Source organism: Canis lupus, chromosome 13, assembly GCF_011100685.1.
Source record: "Canis lupus familiaris isolate Mischka breed German Shepherd chromosome 13, alternate assembly UU_Cfam_GSD_1.0, whole genome shotgun sequence".
NCBI classification, from domain to species: Eukaryota; Metazoa; Chordata; class Mammalia; order Carnivora; family Canidae; genus Canis; species Canis lupus.
In genome coordinates, this window is record NC_049234.1 from 33,877,089 (window position 1) to 33,903,672 (window position 26,584).

At 41.4% G+C, this 26,584-nt stretch overlaps 1 long non-coding RNA gene across 15 annotated transcripts; it reads left to right on the top strand.

The window, feature by feature from the left end:
- LOC102155138 lies at positions 1-26,584 on the top strand. 15 transcript variants are annotated; one of them, XR_005368793.1, is made up of 4 exons: positions 1-212; positions 2,453-2,538; positions 9,968-14,627; positions 25,603-26,584. It is a non-coding gene; the product is annotated as an uncharacterized LOC102155138 (long non-coding RNA). The 15 variants fall into 15 exon arrangements; XR_005368794.1 differs by lacking the exon at positions 25,603-26,584 and adding an exon at positions 8,535-8,607 and having other exon boundaries at positions 9,968-14,810; XR_005368792.1 differs by lacking the exon at positions 25,603-26,584 and having other exon boundaries at positions 9,968-12,183; positions 13,293-14,810.

The following is a 26,584-nucleotide window of genomic DNA, read 5'->3' on the forward strand; positions in this document are numbered from 1 at the left end:
GCTCAAGACTCTGAGCCAAACCTTTCCTGAAGAACATACTCTGAACGTCTCCTTATTCAGCTCACTGAACACCCACAGCCTGCTTCTTCATATATGACACGCAAATCTCCTCAAAATCCACAAAATGTAGACAAGTTAACTTCCGCGTGTCATCTTCAAAAACCAGTGATTTGTACCTCTGCATTTGGAAGGAAGCTACCCTTCAGGTGCAGGTATATGCTAATGATCATTTCCAATATCACTGAGACCCCTTGAACAATCACTGCTCAGACACTCTGCGTCTATTCTGGGCAATTTACCCCAAGGGGCTTATGGATCTACCTCATCCCGATGACCTCAACTCTTCAAATTTATCTCAAGATATTCCATAACATGGATGCTTTGCTACATGTTTCCAGCTCTTGCCAGAATTATTAATTCATCAATTCATCCATTTATTATAAAAATAGCTAACATTTATAGAATATTTACCATCTGTGAGGTATTGTGCTAAATGCCTTACATATGGTAAATTATTTAGTCCTCACAAGAGTATTATGAAGTAGACGGTATTGTCATCTTCACTTTATGGTGACACAAATGAAGCTAAGGACCTTTCTTGAGTCTATGGTGTTAGGAGGTAGAAGCATGAGGAGGCCTGATTCCAAAGCCCATGCTCTGAAATGCTGTAACAGTCAATATACAGTTCATGGGATCTACAGTGTGCAGCCCTCCCCGCTGGGCGACACTGGTATGAACTTCATTCTTCCTACTTAAGATGCCTTATGTGAGATATTATAGATCAGGGACCTTGTGTGAGGACTCACTGTGTTCTGATTGCAGCAGCCATAATCAGGCAAAATTATTTCAGAATGTGTTTTTCGTGTTGTTTAAAAGAAGCTATGACCCAGCAATTCACTACTAGGTATTTTACTCCAAAGATACAAATGTAGTGATCTGAAGGGGCACCTGCACCCCAATGTTTATAGCAGCAATGTCCACAAGAGCCAAACTGTGGAACAAGCCTAGATGTCCACCCACAGATGATTGGATAAAGAAGATGTGGTCTATATATACAATGGAATATTACCCACCAGAAAGGATGAAATATTAGACATTTGCATGGATATGGATGGAACTGGAGGGTATTATGATAAGCAAAATAAGTCAATTGGAGAAGACAATTATCATACTATTTCACTCATATGTGGAATGTAAGAAGCAGTGCAGAGGATCATAGGGGAAGGGAGGGAAAACTGAATGGGAAGAAATCGAAAAGGGAGACAAACCATGAGAGACTCTTAACTTTATGAAACAAACAGGATTGCTGGAGGGAGGGTGGGTGGGGGGATGGGGTAACTGGGTGATGGGCATTAAGGAGGGCATGAGATGTGATGAGCACTGAGAGTAATACACAACTGATGAATCACTGAACTCTATATCTGAAACTAATGATGTACTGTACAGTTGGCAAATTGAATTTAAATTAGAAAAAATCTAAGTTCTCTATGTGTCAGCTATTGGTCTTATTCACCCCATCTCACTGTCATAGGCCTCACCATTCCCTATCTGTTTGCTCAAAGCCTCATAAATGGTTCCCAATAATCTATCCTCTTAATTCTGTCCCTCAAAATATTATTGGAGTAGGTTTTCCTCAAACATAAACCCTATAACACCATCTTCCATCCAAATTTAATGACTCCCCTTCACTTCAAGACAAGGTCCCTTTGGCAAGACATGTTTGTGGTCTGGCTAGACCTCCCTTCAGTCATGCAGGCCTCTCCATGTTCCCATTAGAAGTCACTTTACTACATATTCTCTCCACTGTTTCCTTCTCCCACTGGTCACTATACCCTGTTTTTTACTTACTTAACTCCTCTCCAGTCTCTCAAGGTTAACAAGTCAGTTAACCCTAATCTGAAGGCACCCCCATTACTACTCTGTGTTCGATGAAATACCCTCCTTTTAGTTTCTGCCTCCACACTTCTATAATGCTGAAATTTTGCCATATTACATATAATGCTCCATCGAAGCTGCTATAGACTAAATGTCTGTGCCCCCCCCCTCCAGATTCATATGTTAAAAACTGACCCCCAGTGTGTTGGGATTTGGAGATGGAGTCTTTGGGTGGAGCCCTCATCAATGGGATTAGCACCCCTATTAAGAGACCTCAGAGAACTCATTTGCCTATTGCCATATGAGGACACAGCATCAATAGCCAACTGTCCCCAGACTCTGGATCTGTCCATGGCATAATCTTGAACTTCCTAGCCTCCAGAGGAAAAAAAAAATTCTATTGTTTATCAGCCACCCAGTCAATGATATCCTGTTAGAGCAGCCTGAACCAAATGAAACAAAAACCATGCCTTTTAGTTTGGTTTCTCATAGAGTCTGTGGGCTCTTGGGAAAGGGGAAGAAATTATCTCTAGTCTCCATGACTGCCAGATTTTCAATAACACCTCACATTCTTCAGGCATGCAGGAGACTGCCCTTCTTCCTCTTCATCGCTTAATATACTCTGACAATGACATTCCATCACTTCAAGAGCACCTGCTGCTGGTAAGATGATCCCCATTTCTCCAGAGATATTTTTTCTTCTTTATGTCTTCTCATTTCTTTATTTGTAAATTTGTTTTGTGTTCTTTTTCTCCTTTATTCTTATTATTCTTCCTCACTTTCCTCCTCCTTTCCCCTCATCCTTCCTGAACACACGCCTGAATATTTCAAGTATCACTTGGCACCTACAGTGTACCAGAAGCTTTAGAAAATGCAGCAGATGGGAAGGTACACAAGAAGAGCTCCTGTCTTCTGCTGATGCTTCCCTGCTATAAAGGGAAAATGAGGACAGGTAGCTAGGCATTTGTGGTGCAGATTCATAGTGATAGTAATAGTAAGAGGACAGCTCAGGGGTGCAGAGGTAGGCTCCTACCAAAGCCCAGAGAGCAAGAGGCAGTCAAGGCTTCTGTGAGGAGAGTTTACTTTGTTGGGACATAGAAACAACAGTTAGCAAAGGAAAGAGAAGAAGAGGCATTCTATGCAGAGGGGAGAGCTTCAGCAAACGCAGGAGAAGCCTGATAGTAATAAAAGCTACAAACATTGCCAGGGGGTGAAGGTGAAAGGGGACAGAGTCAGATCCTGAGGGATTAGGACTTGTGAGCACAGAGAGAGTTAGGAAATTTCCATGTAAGACGTCGTCTATACTAACATTCGTGAAACAATTACCAAATGTCAAGTACTCTTCTAAGTGATTTGTGTGATTTTTCTGCTTTAATATTCCTGTAAAAACTTTGAGATAAGAACAATTTTTGTCTCCAGTTTAAGAATGGGAGACTGAGGGAACCTGGGCGGCTCAATTGGTTAAGCATCTGCTTTTAGCTCAGGTCATGATCTCATGGTCCTGAGATCAAGCCAGCGAGGAGTCTGTTTCTCCCTCTGCCCCTCCACTATTGCTATCGCTCTCTCTCTCTCCCTCTCTCTCCTTCGTTCGCTCACTCAATCTCAAAAAAATAAATAAAATCTTTTTTTAAAAAATGGGGAACTGTTAAAATACCAAAGAGATACCACTACACACCTCCTGGAATGGCTAAAATCCAAAACACCAACAACACTAAATACGCATAAGGATGTATTCCTGATGGAACAGGAACTCTTCGTTCAGCGCTTGTGGGGATGCAGAATGGTGCAGCCACTTTGGAGGACAGAGTGGTAATTGCTTACAAAACTCAATATCCTCTTACCATATGATCCAGAAACTAAGCTTCTTGATATTTACCCAAATGAGTTGAACACTTAGATCCATGCAAAAGTCTACACACAGATGTTGACAGCAGTTTTAGTCATAATTACCAATACTTGGAAGCAGTCAAGATGCCCTTCAGTAGGTGAGTGGTTAAACAAACTGTGGTGTGCCCAGGCAATGGAATATTATTCACCTCTAAAAAAAAAAAAGAATGAGCTATCAATGCATAACAAGACATGGCCTCACCTTAAATGCATATAGCTGAGTGAAAGAAGCCTTTCTCAAAGGGCAACAATCCCAATGATGTGGCATTCTGGAGAAAGCAAAACTATGGAGCAATAGGATCAGTGGTTTACAAGTTGGACACAGAGAACTTTTATAATTGAAACTCTCCTATGATGCTATAATGGTGCATACATGTCGTTATTCATTCACACAAATTCTTGGATAGAAAACATCACCACTGTGGCTGGCTTCCAAGAAGTGAAAAGCAGAATTTGCCAGGCCCAGGCAAGAAATGTCCCTAGAATCAACACAGCATCCCTTCCATAATGTTATATTGGCCAGAGCACTTACAGGGCTAGATTTCAAGCAGTAGATACAGAGACCCCCACTTTTGAGAGAGACAACAGGCCACAGTGTGGAAAAGCAGGCAAGATGGGACATAATAAAACCATTTTTAGAAAAACACCATCTGTCACAGTCCTACAAATTAAATGTTTCTATTTGTTTCCTTGTGTTTTACTTTTAGGAAAACCTGGATAAAATCTAGTAATTGCCCTTGCAGGCTAGGCAGGGGACCTTGTGCAACTAGACCCTGCCCTTCCTTTCAAATTTTAAAGTAAACAATGTCATTGGTGATTTTTAACCCAAAAAGGAAAAAAGAATAAGTCCAATTTACTGTGACATCAATGCCTAGCACAGTTCCTAGCATATGGTCAGTGCACACAAAAATTTTTTTTCATGTTATATTGGCAAAAATGTTTAAAATATTCAAAAAAAACAGGCAGTGTGAACAGAGACAAGTCACTGAACTTCCCTGAGCATCTATTCAATAACTTGTTTTTTTTAATTTTATTTATTTATTCATGAGAGACATAGAGAGAGTGGCAGAGACGCAGGCAGAGGGAGGAGCAAGCTCCCTGTGGGTAGCCCGATGCAGAACTTGATCCCAGGACTACAGGATCACGCCACTGCCGCTGAGCCACCCAGGTGTCCCTATTCAATAACTTGTAAGATGAAACATTTTAACTGAATCATATCGATAATAGCAACAGAGGTAACAGCAAACAAAACCAGCAAGGGACAGTATTGCTAATACATGCAGATTACAAAGAATATTCGTATTTGAATAGATAGGACTTAGCTGTTGCTTCAGAATGACTTCTGACTTCCTCAACCCCAAATGCCCCTGACTTCCATCTTGGGATCCCCATGATTCTAGGTAAATTAGCTATCTCTGGTTCCAGAGGCAGAACACGTGACATACCTTAGCCAATTATCATGTTCATCTGCCTTGGACACAGAGACTGATCTAGGGTGACCAGTTTGATCCACTAAGAGATTTCTGCTAGGAAGATGAAAGATTTCCACAGCTCTTTGGGACCATGAAGAGAGTCACTCTCAGGGATATTCAGATCCTCAGCATTGTCCGACAGGAAACAGAAAAATGCCCATACACTAACCGCATGTGGCCCATGTTTCACTTTTGTCATTTTAGCTTATTGTATTATTTCATGCCTTGTTCAAGCTTATGTTGATCCCCCAGTCTGTCTAACCTGTATTTTTTTTTGTAGTTTCAAGTTTTTATTTAAATTCCAGTTGGTGTTGACATACCATATAGTATTAGTTACAGGTGTAGAATTTAGTGATTCATCACTTACATACAACACCCAGTGCTCATCACAAGTGCCCTCCTTAATGCCCATCCCCATCTAGTCCATCCTCCACTGACCTCCCCTCCAGTAACCTTCAGTTCGTTTTCCATAGTTAAGAGCCTGTTTTATGGTTTGCTGTTTTCTCATTTATCTGCCCCCATACAAGTTTGTTTTATTTCTTAAATTCCACATGAGTGAAATCATATAGTACTTGTCATTCTCTAATTTCACTTAGCATCATACACTCTCACCATCTACATCATTGCAAATGGTAAGATTTTATTCTTTTTGATCACTGAGTAATATTCCATTACATATAATGGGCAAAGAAGACAGAATCTAGGGTCAACATGAGGTTGGAGATCTTGCTGCCTGGACCACTCCATATCCCATTATATATATAATGGAATACTACTCATATATATATATGTACACCACATCATCTCTATCTATTCATCTGTCAGTGGACAATCTGGGCTTTTTCCATAACTTGATTATTGTAGGCATTGCTTCTATAAACATTGGGATGCATGTGCTCCTTTGAATCATTATATTTGTATCCTTTGGATAAATACTTAGTAGTGCAATTGCTAGATCATAGCTCTATTTTTAACTTTTTGAGAAATTTCCACACTGTTTTCCAAAGTGGCTGCCCTAGCTTGCATTCCCACCAGCAGTGTAAGAAGGTCCACCTTTCTCCTCATCCTCACCAGCAACTGTTGTTTCCTGAGTTAGTAACTTTAGCCATTCTGACCAAGGTGAGGCGGTATATCATCCTGGTTTTGATTTGTATTTCCCTGACGTCGAGTGATGTGGAGCATTTTTTCACATGTCTGTTGGCCATTTGTATGTCTTCTTTGGAGAAATGTCTGTTCATGTCTTCTGCCTAATTCTTGCCTGGATTTTTGTTTTTTGGGTGTTGAGTTTGACAAGATTGTGGATACTAACCCTTTATCTGATATGACATTTGCAAATATCTTCTCCCAGTCTCCTCATCTTTGACATAGAGATATCGACTGTTCACTCACAGATATATAATAATGATGAAGGTAGATTATACGAAGAATATACAGTGCCTAAAAAAACTACAGTTGAATGATGAATACTAGTTAGTTCACTGCCCACAAGTCTATAGTGGTTCCATGTCATTCTGTCTCCCTCTATTACCTATCTACAAAGAATTTTCATTTAGTTTGTTGTTTGACTTCGAAGTGGAGCCAGTTAGATTTTCTGCCACCAGTTTTTCTACCTTGGTCTGATTCATTAGTATTAATAGCAGTGACCCCTGGCATGTCAAAGAGTGAACATTAATGACAATGGGCTTTAATTATAGAAGCCAAGGTTACAGTTGTTACTTCTGTGGGTAATTTCCATTCCTAAGTTCATTAAACTCTTAAAAGTGGAAAGGTCAATAGTGATTTATTCCAGTGACAGCAAACTCAATAGCAATCCTGTACAAACAATCCTTCTGTCTTGACATATGGCGAGACTAATAGCTAATGGAGCTAACTTCATAAGGCAGTGAACTGCCTACTTAGATTCATTTTTTAAAGCCTGATGTTATACAAAAAGAGAACATTCCCAAGACACTCCACCTGGGTGAAGAATACAGAAACTGGGGGCAACATGAGGTTGGAGATCCTACTGCCTGGACCACTCCATATCCCAGCATCTAGGACATGGCTGGGCTCATGTGCTAAATCTATGAACATGTCCACCCTGGACTTTTGTATGGTGTTGCCTCACACTGGCAAAAAATAGAGAAACAAAGAGTTGGCACTTAGATAATTCACATAAGCAAAGGGGGACAACAAAGGGGGATGGCAAAACAGAAGAAGCAAGATGTTTCACAAGTACAACTACAGAAGAACAGGGACTCTGAGACAACATGCTGGGCATGGGGAGAAAGATGGAGCTAGGTGAGAGTCACACTGGTGGAGCCAGGTGTGACTTCCCCACCTCGTGGTGTGCCATGGTCTGGAGGAGTCCTGGGCAAGAGGAAGGATCTGTGGTAATAACCAAGCATCAAGCGGAGACATTCCCATCATTTTTCCTGAGCTAATAGGTCAATGTAAGTTGTCTAAATATTTCCTGTCTCAAATGTCCAAGACACTCTATATAAACAAAACACCAAAAGAAAAACCACTTATCTGCTGTCTGTTCTGGAAGGGAGTCTGTTCCCAAGTGTTTTCATCTACAGGACAGAGGCTTTCTTCCTCCTTCTCTCCCTCTTTCCCTCTCTCTCTCTCTCTCACCCCTTCAATAAATGTGCACCGAAAGTCTACTATGTTCCAAGCATTGTCCAATACAAAAGGAATATAACAGTAATGAAAAACACATTTTTCCTATGATTTCATAAGTTTACACTCTCCTAGGTTAGGAAATTAAATCAGGTAGAAAGGTAAACAGTATAGAATGAGTCTGGGAGCAAAGACAAGAGGAGATTCAGGTACAGAGTGTCAGAGGGGAGGATGTGGGCTGTCTGGCCCATATGGGCACTGATGCCCTGTGAGATGTGGATATGAAGGAGCACCTTCAGTCTCGACTGGGACCCCCAGAAGGCCAGTGGGAGGAACAGTCACAAAGTCTGGCAGTTGTATCTGTGGTCTACACCATTCCATGGGGGGTTTACTCACCTATCACTTTAGGTATAGGGGCTCAGTGATGATTCCTTGGATAAATTAATATATAATGTATCATATTTTAGATATCTATCTTTGCTATTTTTGCTTCTGTTTAAATTGAGTCATTAATCAAGCTTTTCTATCTTAGCCTGATGTTTTTCTTTCCTATCTCTTTTAACCTGATCAGATTCTGTTAATAAAATATATTTAGCCCTACCCAAAAGGGCTGTGCCCAACATCTGATCTTGCTAAGACTGCTATAACAAAATACCACAGATTGTGTGGCTTCCACAACAAAAAATTATCTGTTTATAGTTCTGCAGACCAGAAGTCTAAGATCAAGGTGTCGGCAGTTTGGTTCTCCTGAGATCTCCTCCTTGGCTTGCAGGTGGCTGCTTCCTCACTGTACCCTTACATGGTCTTTTCTCCACATACTCACAGCCCCAATACCTCTTACTCTTTTCATACATCTGTACAAGGCACAGGGCATGGTGCTTGGCTGGGCACTAACTAAAAGGTAAGTAATACATGATCACACCATCTGCCTAAACTCTAAGTATTTAATGGAGGTTGTAATGACTGTGCCTGGTAAGCTTCCCAGACAAATCCAATGTTTGTTCCAACTCAACTGGCAACACATACACCCCTGGAAGGGTCAGCCTCCCTGCCACATGGCTCCATTCAGACCCCAGTCACAGAGTCAAAGGTAGACACTCACCCAGTACTGAGTCAGTCAAAGCTGTGTCCTGGGGTTTTCTAGGTGCCCCAAAGCCTGTCGCAGCAAACTGGAATTGGATACTTGCTCATGATACAAAGGAGGCAAATATACTAAAAGGTAGATTTTATTGTATTTATTTTGTAAATGAAGAAAATGAGCCTCAGAAAAGTGAGAAACAGGTTCATCACTCATGGGCACCATAACCATGGGGGATGCCTCTATTTAACTGATTGGAGATATGTATACACACACACACACACACACACACACACATATATATATAATATATCTTATAAGTAAATATATACACACAGAAAACATGTGCTGTGAAGATCTTGGAATATATATATATATATATATAACATATATATCTTATATCTTATGCAATATTATATATAATATACTAAAAACTAAAATATACTTTGGTACCTTATTCTTAATAGAGACTCAAAAGATTGCTACAGTGACTTAAATTCAGTTCCCTCCAAAATGTATATATTTGCTTTCCTCTGAGTACTTGTCTCTGCTTCTAATAGGCTATTACAACCAGAGTGTTTTGAGGGCATTTTTAAAGATTTTGAAAATACCACATAGAATCTAATGGAACACAAATATTATTGTCCATTGCTTACCAACCCGAACTGCAGTAATATGTTCAAGTATTATTTCCTCACCTCATTACCACTTAATTGAATTAAAGCTAAATTTGTATTTATGCTGTATAATTAGAAATTACAGGTAAGGGACAGGAACATTCCCATTATTGGCCATCTGTTTATGAAGAAGTAGCAGTAGAGGAGTCCCCAGAAATGCTCATTGTGAGGGTCTACGTCTACACACATGGAATATTAGTGATGGAAGGATAACTTTTTGTTGCTGGAAGAGATGTTGCTCTGAGATTAAGAAGTCACAGAGCTAGTTAGAAGTAGTCCTGGGCCAGAACCCTGTTTTATTAGCCAACTTATTTGAAATTTATTTTTATTTCTAGAACCATTCTTTCCCAGTATTCAAACAGATCTCTGTTCATCAGGCAGGAGAGTGAGCAGCCAACTTCATGAAGAAGTTAACCAAGAATCAAGGAGAACAAACTCATCTCCAAGTCTTTCCAGAGATCATCTCATAATTAATAATCAGTCCTGCTGTTCTGCTCTGACAAGAAACAATGTGTCTCTTCAATGAACATCAAGAGCATGTCGCTCTCTCTCTCTCTCTCTTTCTATCTCTCTCTCTCTCTTATTTTCCTCTCTTGACATCTTCCTGGCATGTTCCACGTCACTGGTATGGTATTATCATTGGCATCAATGTGCATTCATCATCACATAAACAGGAGGGTGCCCCTATTTTACTATTTGGTAAAATGAAGACCCAAAGTGACTTGCCCCAGACAATAATAAAGCTAGAACCCGAACAAGGGGTATGGTCAGTGGGAACGTTTACTTGTCAACAAGAGCAATTTATCCAGGGAGTGGTGAAACCACTGATGGCATGCTATACCACCCCAGATGGGTGGACATAAAGTTTTCATGTATGCATTCACTCATGCTTGCATTATTCATTAATTTGCAGAGCTGTGCAATTGGCTCTGTGCTAGGTCCGGGAAGGTCCTACCAAGCAATGTTCATGGGGCCACGCCTTGGACTCAAATCCCTACTCTCCTGTCCCCTACTTGTATGACTTTAAGGAAAACACTTACATGTACTGGTTTCTATGCTTTTAAGCAGAAAACAAAACCAACAGCACTTACCTCATGATTACAGTATAGCAAATGTTGTGTAAATTCACTGATCTGGCAAATATTTGCCTGGACTCCAAGGCAGACACTGTGCTAGGCATATGTATAAAGGATGGTTGCTCTCCTGATGGGGACCACACAAAATAAAACACAAGCATCTTATTCTCAAGACTTTTAATCTTGTAGAAGAGTTAAGTAGGGATGTCCATACCCAAAGAAGCAGCATATAAGCACCCGGCAGGGAACTTGGACTATGGAGCATGAGAGATTCGCTTGGGGCTGGTCTGATGCCCAAGGGCTTCAGGAAGGGGGAGGTCTGGGGAGGACCCTGAAGGGTAAGTGAAATGTTAGCTGGCAGAGGTAAACAGGACAGGCCCAGTGGGCAACAGGATGAAATAAATCAAGGCCTTAGAAGAAGAAAAGTCAGCTAGCAAAATATGGACAGACTGACAAGGTGGATTGGAACAGAACATGCTTCCGAGGAGGCTGATGTGAAGCCAGAAGGAAGGTGAGGAACAGGAATGAGATTCTCAAAGAGATGGAGGGGAAAGCCTGTGCTCCAGGCCTCCAGGGAGGGGAGGGGAGGCATGCCGCTCTGCTCTCCATCTCCACCTCCACCCCTTCTTTCCAGAGACAGCAGCTGGCTGCAGGTAAATTGTGCTCGGGGCCCCGTGTCTCGTTTTTATGATTTACCAGTTCAGTCTTTCAGCAGGGCGAGAATATAGAGTGTGGTGGATGGCACATGCTCGGGGAATTTATGTTGCATAGCTAAACATCATGTCTGCCTATCTCTTCCCAGTAATCTCTGATAATACCCAAATGGGCTTTTTATTTTAAACATCTGGACAGCCTTATGGTGGCTGAGAATTAAGGTGCTGAGTGAAGAAAACAGCACAGTCATAAAGTCTGTCGAATAAACAAAGCTTTCTTTGGAACATTAACTCCTTTACTGAGAAATTGTCTCTGTTCCTCAAAATGCACTTGGTAACTTTACATCTTCATCTCCAGGTACCACTTTTCTCTTGCAAATACTCTCATGGCAGTTAATGGGGCCATTAAGGTAGGAAACTATGAGATATTAGCATAAAAAGAACATTGCCAGGAAAGAGATGCAAAAGGCCTTTCCTCACGCAAGCTCTTTTCCCCCCTTTTGGCATTTGCTTTTGTTTTATAACAGCAGAAATTCCCATTGTGGGTGGTGGTAATTTTAGCTAGATAATAACTCTGCCGACACCGTCATAAATTGGCAAAAGGTGTGTAACTCAGGGAGGGGAAAGACTGGAATGGAAAATAATCAAGTAGTTTCTATTTGTTTTTAATACACACAGCCATTCAATCAAGAGAGGTCTGAATTTTCTCTTTCTTCTCAGAGATCACTAGGGTTTCTTTTTGCCTGAAGAAGGTGATGAAGTCGAGATGACATGGATAGTCGCAGCCTTTGCACATGCCCTGCTGTCTGCTGGGTGCTCTCCCTGTCCTGGAGTCTGAGGATCAACATTTCCTTACTCTGGAAGGTTTGGTTCATGTGTTCTCTACAGCATAAGCCTGCCCGAACCCCCCAGAGGAGGATTGAAGCTATCTTCTCTGAGTTACTGGAAAACCACAGGGGCTTCTCCTGTGGTTCTATCATTGCGTTTGTAGGCAAATGGTCCCACCCAATGACTGTGGTGGCCGGCCACAAGCAGGACTGGGCAAGGTGGCTACGGATTCAGGAGTTCTGGGTCTTGGGCCCTAGAACAGGGCCTAGAACAGAGTTAGATTTACTTTTATGTATCTGTTTTCTATAGTTGTAGTATAGATTCTCATACACATTGCAGGTTAAAATAACTTAGGGGTCTAGGCAGGACTAGTGGAGTCCTCTGCTTTGGGTCCCCTGAAGTATCATTTAGGGATGGATACTCATCAGAGGCTCAGCTGTGGAGGGAACTGCCTTCACGGTCACTCAGATTGTTGGCAGCTGTTGGACTCCTGACAGCTGTCTTCTGCTTGTCCACGAAGAGAAGTCTCCAGAGATTCTGCTAAGTCAGAGTCTTCTATAATATGACATGTCCTATGTGCCATGCCTTGTCATCTTTGTACATTCTATTGGTTAGATGCAAGTCACAAGACTCACTTCTCGGGAGGGGATTAAGCACAGGCATGAATATCAGGAAGTGGGATCATGAGGGCCCGTTTCATATCTGCACAACACATAAATGGTTTAATAAATCTCTCACCCAAACAAATTGCTTTGTTTTCCCCAATCACAGCCGTCCTGAACCTGGTGTTGCTGCATGCCACATCTGTTTTCATGCATTTGAGATCCTTTACTTGATGCCCACCTTGTAATCCCCGGATCCTCGCAGGACAGAGTTCATGTCTGTCCAGTGGGGCTGTATATCCACAGAACCTAGCAAGGACTGAACTGTGCTAGGTGCACAATATCATATCTCAAATGAATGAATTCATTCATTCATGGGGAGAACACATGAGTGTGCTCAATCCTTGGTGTGAGTGACTGTGGACCTTATATTCTTCTTTATGCAATATTTTCCCTCCATGTTCTGTAAGTGTTGGCTTGGGAGTGAATAAAACACTCAATAGCCATATCTCATGCCAATAACTCATTTCTTTATTTCTTTAGACCTATTCTTGAAAGCACCTCTGCATGGACAACTCCCCAAACAGAGGATTCTGCCTCAGGCCAGAAAGCTTGGAGTTATTCAAACATGAAATAGGCAGAGATAAACCACAGTTGAAGGAGCACATGACTTTCCTGCGATAATCTTCAGGGCCCTTGTATTTGCATGCCCCTTGCTTCTGTCCCCTCTCCGTTCTCCACTGATTCCATACTGCATAGCTGGTGCACGTTTCTGGATTGCCCTGAGCCGTGATTTATTCTTTCCTGCATTATGCCTTTTGAATGCCTTCTCCCTGCCCCTGTATAGCCCTGAAACCTTTCTCTCTAATTTCAATTTGTACTTTATTTTCACTCCAGAAACACTCATATGTGATCAGTCACCTGCCCCAGGTTGACTGTGTCGGCTCCACTGCTACCGTCCTAGCAATGCCTCACAAGTCACGATGCATGCAGGTCTAGTAGCTCCAAATTTGGAGGCTCTTCTAGAATACCATCGCCCTCTCCAAGATTTTATATGTAAAGGCACAGATATGTTCTAAGTAAATGGATGGGAAATATACACCATGCACAGAAAAAGTATATGTCTTAGGTAGCATAATGATTTCTGATAAGTTATAGTTTAAGAGTGGGCATGTTCAGAGATTAAAAAGAAAAAGCTCTGTGAGACAGGCAGGGGATGGCATTCAACCACACGGATGTGACAGATGAGGAAACCTAGACTTACAGAGGAGAGACTGACTTGTTTGACAGTGTTAGGCTTGGCATGGTCTCCCCACCAAATTACGAGCTTCCTAGAGGGAGAGCTCCCATCTTGTAAGTCTTAATACCCTCTGCAGCTCACAACATCACCATCGGGGAAGGCATTCCACAACTGATCACAGAGCAAATGATCTACTATCAACCATCAAGGCATGATACCCCCATGAACATCTTCCAAATTGCCATTCACGGCATAATGTACAAGATGGTTCTGATATGTCAGTGGAGAGCTAATGCCTGTCTTCCTAGGATCTCCCATGGAACTACCCCACACCACTAGTCACATGGCTAGTGTGTAAACTATTGTTTATTCAACATGACCCCATCTGGCCACTCTGGTTGACCCAGGAGTGTGTACATGATCCAACAGTGTCCTCTTTCTCTCCTTTCTTCAGAATTCTGAAACTGAAACTGAGCAGAACTCATTAACTGGTACCTGAACCTATAATGTATAGAACGCTGGTATTACTTATGGCCATGATCATCCAAAATTGTTTTGAAACTTGGAGGATGCTGTTCAGGGGAGAGACAACAACAAAAACAACAACAACAACAAAACATTTAAGGAGAGAAAGAGAGGTGAGATAAAGAAAGAAAGCACTTGCATAGGTTCAAGTCCTCAGGCAATGAACTCCTGAAACCCATCTGTGTTTCCATTCGGGGTCCAATGTAGACCCCAGTACTTTTTGAATGAGTCTTTCTTTGACTTTAGTTGGTTCATGCTGTGCATTAGGCTAAAAAATAAAAGTTTTGACCAATGTATTCATTTACCTCTTAGCATTATTTCAAATCAAGAATACCTCTCTGATTATAATCTTTTTTAAATGTAAAATAGAAGGATTACAAGAAAGACATTACAAGCAGTAACAGTAAGATCATATCAGACATATTTTGGGAGAAGAAAAAGGTTTGAAAAGTGTCCCTAAAATGTCACCATGTTGCCAGCTGCCTGTTCTCCTTACTCAGCAGGCCGGTTCAGCCTGGTGCATTGTTGGGCCTGCAGCAATATTCTACAGCAGCAAGGATAGCACATCATCCAATTACATGGTCTATTGTTTCATTATTCACCCTACATTGGCTGCACCTGCCACCAACCCCGCTCTCCTTCATTTCCTACTTGCCAGCTTACCTCCCTCTGTACGCACCACAATCACACCCCGTTCTGAGCCACCTCAGTATCCCATTAGTCTCAGTAAACAATATGCTTCACTTCAATTATGCATTTAGAAATAGTATCTCAATTCCTACTGCCCATTTCAGCCAATATTTTACTGCAAACATCGTAGAGTAGGAGTGAATCATGAAAGCAGAAATTTCAGGGCCAAATCAAAGTGGCTCCTGTCCTCTACTGTTTCATGCTTACCTTGGTGCAGGTAGAGTCACACACTGTGCAAACACACAACACACATACATTACATACACACAAAAAAAACACACATACAGGCCATACATACACACCGCACATACATACATCACATAAAACATACACACATACTACATACACACACCACAGACACATGCACACATATCACATACCCCCACATCACAAACAACATATACACACATATTTTTTTACACAAAAAACCACATACACACCACACATATACATGTCACATACAACATACACACAAACCACATACCCACACATCACACACACACACACACACGCACACACACACACAGAAACCAAACAGAATGCACATACTATACTCATATCAAGAGAGCCTCATGCTTGGTTAGAACAGTTAATTTACATAATATATTTTTCAAGCCATGTCACTTTTTCATTTCTGTTAAATGAAATAGTACTTGAGCAATACTATGAGACATGGGAGAGAAATGTAAACATGGTGTCTGCCCTCAGGGAAATTGCATTGTAGCAGGTGGAGGACATGTACACAGGAAGATCATTTCTGAACAATCAGATTCAGAACCTGAATTCCTACACTCAACTGAATCATCAGCATCCAGTCAACAAATCAAAATCACATCAGCAATTTTAGTAGAAATAGTTTTATATCAGGAGATGGTTAAATAAATAAAAAGATCAGATAAGTGGTGTGGTTGGCTGGATCAGTTGGTAGATCATGACTCTTGGTCTCATGGTCATGAGTTCAAGCCTCACATTGAGCCTAGAGTCTAAATAAATAAATAAATAAATAAATAAATAAATTTGGGGCACTTGGGTGGCTCAATTAGTTAAGTGTCTTGACTTTTGGTTTCAGCTCAAGTCATGATCTCAGGGTCCTGGTATTGAGCCCTGCATCAGGCTCCACACTCAGCATAGAGGCTGCTTGAAGATTCTCTCTCCTTCTCCTGCTGCCCCTACCTCCATTCTCTCTCTCTCCCAAGTAAATAGATAAATAAATAAATCTTTTATTTATTTATTTATTTTTAATATTTTATATATTTATTCATGGAAGACACAAAGAGAAGCCAGAGACATAGGCAGAGGGAGAGAGAGGCTCCTCACAGGGAGCCCGATGTGGGACTCAATCCTGGAACTCCAGGATCACTCCCTGAGCCAAAGGCAGATGCTCAAGCACTGAGCCACCCAGGCATCCCAATAAGTATATCTTTTAACAAATAAAATAAATATATAAAAATTTAAAAAGACCAGATAAATAAAGGGAAATCCTGAGGTAAGTAGTGGCAATAACTACGCAAATGAGCTGCCCTGTCTAGGAGCTGGGGAAAGGTGAAATCACTCAGGTCACCACTGTGCACCTTTCCACTCTGCAGGAGCCCTCGAATCTCTGGCTTACATAGGGTAATCTGCTTGACTTTCGTCTCCATGGTCCTCACTCAAATAGCAACCCCACTAAGTCCTGACCACCCCTAAAAGAGGCACAGAATGAGGAGGGCAAAGGCAAGACAAGAATATGGCCTTAGGTGTAACCTGGAGCAGAGATGGTCTCCTGCTACTAAGTAGGTCTCACCCCACAAGGCCATCAAAAGGAGAATGTTACAGCCATTTCTGATAGGAGGGACAGGTTTAAGGAAAATCTCAGGAGACTAGTTGGCCACATCAAGTTTCTATCAATCACCTACACATCTAAGTAGGGACCTGGATGTGAGTCTGGGACTTGAGGGTGAGGTCCTATCTGAGACAACAATGTTGGAGCTATCAGCTTCCACCTGGTATTTAAAGCCATGACATCAGGAGAAGTCAATAACAGATAAAGGAAATGTAAAAAAGAAAAAAAAAAAAAAAAAAAAAAAAAAAGCTTGAGCTCCAGAAGGCACCAAGCTTAGTGGCTGAGGGGCCAAGGAGGAAACAGTAAACAAGACTAAAGTAAAACAGATAATGGAGTGGCCCTGTGGTGCCTCGGATACCAAGCTGATGGCCTTGGAAGTGGAAGGACTGATTATATTTTCCAATGCTGATATTCAGGATCCAGAGATGAGACTGACAGCCTCACTATTATTTAAACAGCGAAAATCTGATTAAAAGAATCATTAATGAGACACTTATGAACTGAAAAAGGAAAACATTAGAGAATCTGGGAGGTCAGAACTTTGGGAAGCTGCCACCAGCCCAAAGAGACCGAATTGATCAATGTAGATGTTTGTTGGAGGAGACACAAGCACAAAAACTCAGGCATTCCAGGAGGGGATGCCACTGGCCTGGTGCAGGTATCTCCACACTCAAAGTGGGAGCTCCACAGGGCTGGGTTCTGGACTTCCAAAGATGCGACAGTGGCCAGCTGCTGCTGGTGTCTCTGAGGGACACAACTGGATCGGTACGTGCAGCTTGGAACCACCACCGCCTGGATGAACAAGCATTGCCAGGATTATGTCATGGGGATGGGAACCACAAGGAGGCCAAAAGAAGACAGGGAGCAGCCACACCCCTTCCCTTCTGAGGCCTTCCTTTAGGTCTCTGTGAAGCTGGACGATGGGAGTGGGGAGCTGACGTGAGGTGGATGACCAGAGACAACAAGTGCCTGAGCCACAGAGCAGGAGAGGCCATCTACATGTATACGAACTCCACTACCCATTACGGACAGGGAGCCAGGGGCTTGTCTCTAAAGCATAAGGGCAAGTCCTGGTGGCGCTGGGAGTAGAGAAAGACCATCGAAGCCTGCAAACAAAAGTTCAACAAAAAGTGACTGAGCACCCAGCTTTATCTGCCGTATGGAATTGGCATCTTAAAAAGAAAAATAGTGATTTGGGCCAGGGGCTGGCATATTTTTTTTTCCTGTAAATCATCAGATAGCAAATATCTGAGGCACCATGAGCTGCATGGGCTCCGTCACAACTACTCAACACCAGCAGTGCAGCAGTGGGGCAGCCATAAACAATATATAAATGAAAGCATGTGGCCGCACGCTAAAACTTTATTTCTTGACACTGAAATTTGAATGTTATATAATTCTCACATGTCCTAAAATTGCATGCTTTTGATTTTTTTTCAATCATTTCAAAGTGTGAAAGCTATTCTTACGTGGTGAGCTATATGCAGCCAGGAGGATTTTCCTGAAGGGAATGCTTAGCCACCTCCAGGTTTCTGCTCAGGCTCTGCCCTCACAAAACATGAAAAGCTGCAGATAACAACCCACAGGCACAATAGTGTCTAGTCAGAGGTAGAAAAACATGGATGTGACTTTGGAAAGATATGCTGAGTTCTTTGCAAGTTCCAGTACCTAGGGAAACTTTGGAAGAAGTAGAATATTAGAGACTGCAATGTGCTGACTTAGACATGGAGGGGAAACCAGAAGAATCCCACTAGCTCTCAGTCTGCAGAGCAGATGTTCGTGTTTGGGTAGAACCATGAATTACTCTTCATGGCCCCTCCAGAGCCTCTCTGTCTGGCAATTTTCCATAAAATGGCCAATATGGCAGGCTAGCAATCAGCATTTTCAAACTTAGCCTGTCTTTATGGATCGCCATTAACATGAGGTGTGACAGCAATCTGAGATGACAGGAGGGAAATGCCCGAGCTCTCCTAGACAAATGCCATTTACCACAGCATGAACATTTTCCCAAGCACACCAGGAGGGCTTATAGAAAACAAAGGGAAGGAAATAAACTATCTGGAAGAAATTAGCTGTTGGCCAATTGCACCCGTCCTGGATTGCTTTGCTGATGTACTTTAGAACCCAATGGGATGAAGACCATGTTCTCCCTCACTGGCTCAGATGAGTCTGGAGCCACTCTGGTGCTACAGCATGGTCCTTTGTGCTTTCCCCACAACATACACACACCCTCCAGTTCCCCAAAGCAGGTAAAGCAAGAGGGGCACTGATGCCAGCAAGGAAGGACACAGTCATACAAAGTGAATGGCTCCACGACTAGCCTCTGGGGGTCCAAATTCTGCTTCTGCCACTTTGTACTGTGAAACTTCAGATGAGGTGGATTATTTAGTTGCCCTGTACATTAGTTTTTTTAACTATAAAGATATGCAGAAAATAGTGGCATCAATCCCACACAATTATGAGAATTAAATGGATCAATACATGTAAATGGCTTAAAATAGTGCCTGGTGCAAAGTAAAACATTTAATGAACATAATTGACTCTAGAGCCTGATATAAAAGCCATGGTTAGTTTTCTACAGCCTGGTGGACAAACTCCAGCCTCCTGGGCTTGAGACCTCACCTGTCATTAGCTACAATCACACAGGATTTCTGAATACTCTACAAATACTCCACATCTGTTCTCATTGACGCTTTTGTACTCGCTCTTTTCTGTACCTCAAAAGTCTTTCCCTATCGCTGTCCTAAAATCTCTACTCATCCTTTCAGATCTAGCATGAAAATTGCTTAATTTTATACTATCTCAGCCTACAGAAAGTATTAAATTCCTTCTACCATGAGCTCTCTGGGCACTTTCCTTGGCTAGCACAATGTCTGATAGTTAAAACGGGTCTTCAGGAACTCTGGCTTTCGGGCAGTCCTATTATAAAAGATGAAAGTCCTTTTATCTCTCTGGTAAAGAGCAGGTTTCCTACACACATTCCATAACATTAGTTAGCCTTTGCTTCATGCCCAAAACAGAGTTACAGGATTTTGTATTTGCAGAAGAATGCCCTCAGTGCTTTGGCTGAACATAAATTTCCTTTGTTTGGTTCCCCTTGGTCCTTCTAAGAGAAACTGGATTTTTCTTTTTTTTTTTTTGGATTTTTCTTAAAGTAACAAACATCACCTAAAACTAAAAGGGAAATATGCAAAGGAACACACATGTGCAGTGATCATGGAAAGCTCCAGTCTGGTTGTAGAGTAGAGACTCCAGATCTACTGGGGTAGAGGTTGGAACACAGAACAACAGGTTGTATGCTGAGCGCAGAAATGTGTAGGTTCAAATTCCAGCTGGAGGACCTGGTAGCCTGTCAACTTGGGCAAGTCTATTCACAGGTGAGAATTCTGAGTTAAACATTGGGCTGGGGCACCTGAGTGGCTCAGTCTATTAAGTGGCCAGCTCTTGATTTTGGCTCAGGTCATGATCTCAGGGTTGTGAGATTGAACCCTGCAAGGGGCTCCTCACTCATCAGGGAATCTGCTTGAGATTCTCTCTCTCTAAAATAAATATATTTTTAATTGGTTTAATACCAGAAAATTCTAATATGAGGAAAAATGAAGTAGGTATTACTGACAACATTAGGCCTGGGCCTGGGCCTGATCAATATAGGTGTATATTTATCAAAATAACTGCCTTGGCAACATTAATTGGGGGAAGAGGGGAGGATAATCTGGGTGTTATATATCCTAAGGAGACAACCTTCCAACTCCAAAGGAATGCTAAAACTTCTCGGGAACTTTTCTTTCTTATTTTTTTAAAGATTTTATTTATTTATTTGAGAGAGAGTGAGAGGGTGAGAGAGAGGGGAAGAGCACAAGCAGGAGGCAGAGGCAGAGGAAGAAGCAGACTCCCTGCTCAGCAGGCAAGTGGGGCTCCATCCCAAAACCCTGAGATCATAACGTGAGATGAAGGCAGATGTCTAACCAACTGAGCCACACAGGCGCCCTCGGGAACTTTTCTTTAATTTTCAGCTCCCAGCCTACTCTCCACTCTCAACAACCCAAGCAATTGATCATTCTAATGAAAGATTTGGAGGATCTGAAAGACTTTTTAGAATTTAAAGCACAGACCAAGGATACACACAAACTGCCTCTCCCTGATTTCTTTTTTTTTAATAAATTTATTTTTTTATTGGTGTTCAATTTGTCAACATACAGAATAACACTTCATTTCTGGTTTCTTTTTTTTTTTTTTAAAGATTTTATTTATTTATTCATGATAGTCACAGAGAGAGAGAGAGAGAGAGAGAGGCAGAGACACAGGCAGAGGGAGAAGCAGGCTCCATGCACCGGGAGCCCGACGTGGGATTCGATCCCGGGTCTCCAGGATCACACCCCGGGCCAAAGGCAGGCGCCAAACCGCTGCGCCACCCAGGGATCCCTATTTCTGGTTTCTAAGTACCATCCTCCCCATGATAGGCTGGAATTGGTATTGGAAATTCCCCACAAATATGTATATAGACAGACAGATGATGGCTAGTTAGCTGCCTCTAGTCTAGAATAACTATAAAATCAAATGCAATCATATTTATAAGCTAGAGTATGTCTGGAGCTTTCAGGCCTGAGTCTCGTCAAAAATTTCAGGCCAGAACCAGTCAGGTTTCTCCTCCACTTGGAGCAAAAGAAGGAAAGGTGTAAAAAGAAGGAAGGGAAGAAAAATGAAAGAGGGGGAGAAGGAAGGAGAGGGGAGGGGAGAAGAAGGACAATTAGCCAGCTAGAAAGTTTCTCTAGCACCTTGGATTTAAAAAAGAGACCAAGGAAAAACCAGAATGAAAGAAAGTAGGTCCAAGTAATGCTAAACATGGAGTGGGAATTGAATGCAACATTTTCAGGAGAGAATGTTTCAAGGTGGAGGAAATATTCTAAATTGTGATGATGGTGATGGTTACATTTATTAAAATTCATCTAACTGGGGCAGCCTGGGTGGCTCAGTGGTTTAGTGCTGCCTTCGGCCCAGGGAGTGATCCTGGAGACCTGGGATCAAGTCCCATGTCGGGCTCCCTGCATGGAGCCTGCTTCTCCCTCTGCCTATGTCTATGCCTCTGTGTCTCTCTATGTTTCTTATGAATAAATAAATAAAATCTTAAAAAAAATCATCTAACTGTATACCTTAAATAGGTGATTGTTTTGTACATTAATTATACCTCAATAAAGCAGCTTTTTAAAAAATTCTGGCAGGGCAGGTGCCTGGAGGCATAGTCGGTTGAGTATCCCGCTTTTGGTTTTGGCTGAGGTCATGATCGCAGGGTCATGAGACAGAGTCCCAAGTTGGCTCCATGCTCAGCATGGAGTCTGCTTGGGATTCTCTCCCTCTGTCTCTGCTCCTACCACACTGACCCCATGCATTCTCTCTCCCTAAAATAAAGGAATAAATCTTTAAATAAAAATCTGGCAGGGCAATCTGGGCTTGAGCCAAAGAGGAATGAGCCAATGAGTTGGGTGGGGCTTGTGCATCAACTTGGTGAGATGTGAGTTTGTGAACTTTTCCTGGACAGAAGGTTAGGAGTTTGCATGCTCCTTAGAGCAGCTGCTGACTCTCCGGAGGGTCTATCTCTCTGGGAAATGCACTGAGTTTAGAGAAGGTGGTAGAAAATTTTATCTGGGGACTCAGACCAGAAGAAGTTTCTTTGGGGGCAGGCAGGAAGCTGGGGTCCTATGGTCCCTGGGTGTAAGGGTGGCCAACCTTGAGGAAGAGAACAGGTGGGGAGGGCAGTCATCAGCTCTAGGTCTCACCTGGAACAGGAACACAGGTGACTGGGGAAGCTGTGGAAAGCTCTATCTAGCATGGGACAGAGAAGCCTGGTAGAGATTCCCTACAGGGAGGTCTAGGTTTCACACCACAGGTGCAATATGGTGCATAAAGGAGCCCATGTGTGAACACTGGTCCAGATGTGTAAATTCTGGTGCTCCAGTTGTCCTGTCTTTAAAAAGTTTATGCCGGGATTCATGTGGACAAAAGAGAAGAAGCCAGGTGCCAGCATGGCCAGTTGTCCTGGACTTTCTGGGAGGAAGCAGGGTAATACCAGACAGGTAAGTGATACAACAAGGAAAGGGGGGGGGCAAGCTGGCATGAGTGGGTCACACTCCTGTAGATACCTGTCCCACCCCCACCCCTTCCCCAAAGCTTTGGGTGCTCAGATGTCACCTACCTTCAAAACATAACTATCACTAGTGTGTGGAAAGGGTGGATATTTCATGCAAACTCCGGTTGTGAAATTTGCACAACTAGAAAATGGCAAGAAAATGCTGTAGAGATACTTCTGGAAAAATGGGAACGGGATGAGCTGGGGTCTACATCATTAGCAAACACGTCAGTGTCCACCAAAGGTTTCAACTCGGGCTATGGCACACCAGAATCACTGACATTGGTAGACAATGGTTGAGAATCTTTGATAGTTTCTCCTTTTGACCAAATTGTTGTCTTAAATCATCCCCTTCTGACCAGTCTGCATGCAACCAATCCGTTTATATCAGATCTCCTGTGGCTGTAGTATTTGGTTTGATTTTTTTGCTTGTTTTTATTTTTTTTTCAAGTTTTTACTTAAATTCTAAGTAGTTAACATTTAGTGTAGCACTAGTTACAGGTGTAGAATTTAGTGATTCATCACTTACCTACAACACCCCATGCTCATCACAAGTGCTCTCCTTAATGCCCATCACACATCTAACCCATCCCCCACCCACCTTCCTCCATAATCCCTCAGTTAAGAATGTTCCCTATAGCTTAGTGCCTGTTTTATGGTTTGTTTCTCTTTTTTCCCATTTTTCCCCTAAGTTTATCTGTTTTGTTTCTTAAATTCTACATATGAGTGAAATCATATAGTATCTGTCTTTCTCTGACTGACTTATTTAGGTTAGCATAAATACACTCTAGCTCCATGCATGTCATTGTAAATGACAAGATTTCATTCTTTTTGATGGCTAAGTAATACCCCATCACATATATAATGGAACATATTATATAATGGAGTAATACTCCAATGCATATTTTTATCCATTCATCATTGATGGACACTTGGGCTGCTTCCATAATTTGGCTATTGTAAATAAGGCTGCTACAAACATTGAGTTGCATGTGTCCCTTCAAAACAGTATTTTTGTATCCTTTGGGTAAATACCTTGTGGTGTAATTACAAGGATTGTAGAGTAACTCTGTTTTTAATTTTTTGAGGAACCTCCATACTGTTCTCTAGAGTGGCTGCTTTATCAATTTGTTAAATTCTGAATTCTATCCCCATGAGATAACTACTTTTTATTATACTCATTTTATAGACATGGGAAACTTAAGCACCAAGAAGTTAAAGCAATCTGTCAAAGTCACACAGTAAAAAGTGAAAGATCTGAGATTCCACTAGAAGGCAAGTCTCATTCAGTCCAGACCTCTCTCTAAGCACCTTCAAACACTGTGATGTTTCCTGTTAATTGTAAAATTGCTCTGCTTATACAGGGACAGATCATCCATTGGTGAGCTAGTAATCAGTATTTAAAGCTTACTAAGTGTAGCCTGATTAGATATCTTATAGGAGTGCATTTTATAAACAGTAAACTGTGGAGGGTTTCCCAGGAAATTGATTACAGTTGGACATTTTCTGGTGAATTCTGAGATCTTTTAAATAATTCGCTTGTAAAGGAGAAGGTAATCCCATTAAGGTAAGAGGTAGAATTACAAAATAAACTCGGCAAGGACTCTGCCATGGAAAATAATTTGATATGACAAAGCAAGAGATAATTCCAAGGAAGGTATTGGAAAAAATAATTAGCTATTTAGAGGAGATATAATTACTTTGGGTTCTTACCTCCCCATATGCATCAGAATAAATCCCTCAACAATCAGTGGTAAAATTTTAAACAGTACTCACAGAAAAACAAAGAAAATAAACTTAAATTTTACCAAACCTCTGGGGAAAGGGTTGGCTGTTTAATTTCTAGAAAAAAACAAAACAAAACAAAACAAAACAAAAAAACAAAGAAAAACTAAACTGATCTGAATATATAAAAATTAAAACTCTTTCTAAAAAAATAGGCAAACATGTCCTAGTATTTTCAGAAAATAATTTCCCAGGGGTTATGAACTTTATTATACAAAAGCTCAAGCATTAATATACAAAATGATACCATGTCTCCAGTAGAAAAATAGAAAAATGGACAAAACACGAATAATAAAGTTATAAAAGTGGAAGATATATATTTATCAAACATTTTAAATAGTCAAACTTAATAAAACAAATCAATATACCTAATATACTGAGAAATGGTTTTCATGCCTTAAAAGTAGAAGCTTAAATATATAACCATAGGAAAAAATAAAAATAAAAAATGTATTCATAGGTATATCCATGACATATATAAATAAAGACATAGCTCAATTCCCCACCTCGCCTACTCATGAATGGAGAAACATGCCCTCACTGTCATGTATTGCTACAGCATGGAAATTGGCAAAAGCCATTTAGAAAGTAATTAGGATAGACATATAAATGGCCAGAGAGCAATAAAAATCAGAAATTAATGCTCAGAACATATATTTATCCACAGACAAATTTAAACCTGCTCATATAACTTGGAATGGAGAAGAAATCCAAACAAACCATAAACTACGAGACATGACCAACGAGCTCTGTCTACCTCAAACCTGGGAGATGGTGACCAAAGCTGTATTAGAAGTAAAGTCATCCTCAGACACATGCTTGAGAAGGAAGAAAGAAAAGGAAAGGAAAGTTTAAAGCATAATCCATTATTTTTTAACTTTTTATAAAGCTAGAAGAGGAATGCTTCTTCCATTTTTCGTGTGAGATCTGAAAGACATGTAGAAATCCATAAAGTAGAAAGAAGAGAAGCACAATCCAAGCCAAGGGCTTGAGGGAACGAAAGAGAACAGACCAGGTCCTGGCCACACAGTCTCTATTGGCTTACGGTACTTCTCTGCTTAACCTAAGACCACTGTGAAACCAGATAAGTACTTACATAACTGATAATATTTTTAATATTATCATGTACACACCCCATCCCTGTGTGTACGTGCACCATCGTCATACCTCATGTCTCTCTGCAAGGTGGAAAGTGTGTTGAAAATTAGCAGGGAAGTATGTACCAGTCTGTTCAGGAAGCAAGAGAAGCTGGAAAGTCAGATGGGAGTGCTACTGGGTTAGAACTGAAGAGCTATGTGTAGCAGGTAAAGCATACTGGGCATCGTGATGGATTCCTGTGAAAATGACCTGACCATCATGGCTTTCAGGTGTTATTTATTGAAATGAGAAATCCTACAAGAGGGAGTAGCTCAATTGGCCAAATGTACTTAATTCACAAACACCTGATTTTTTTTAGTAGACTCTTTTGGATTTCACAGAATATTGTATTGAATGGAAGGTTTTAATAGTTTTTGAAAAAATTCTTTAAAAAAGGAAAGATTTTATTAAGCAATCTCTATTTAACGTGAGGCTTGAACTTAGAACTCCTGAGATCAGGAGATCAGGAGTTGCACGTCTAAGAGTCACCAGGCACCCCTAGAAAATTTCCA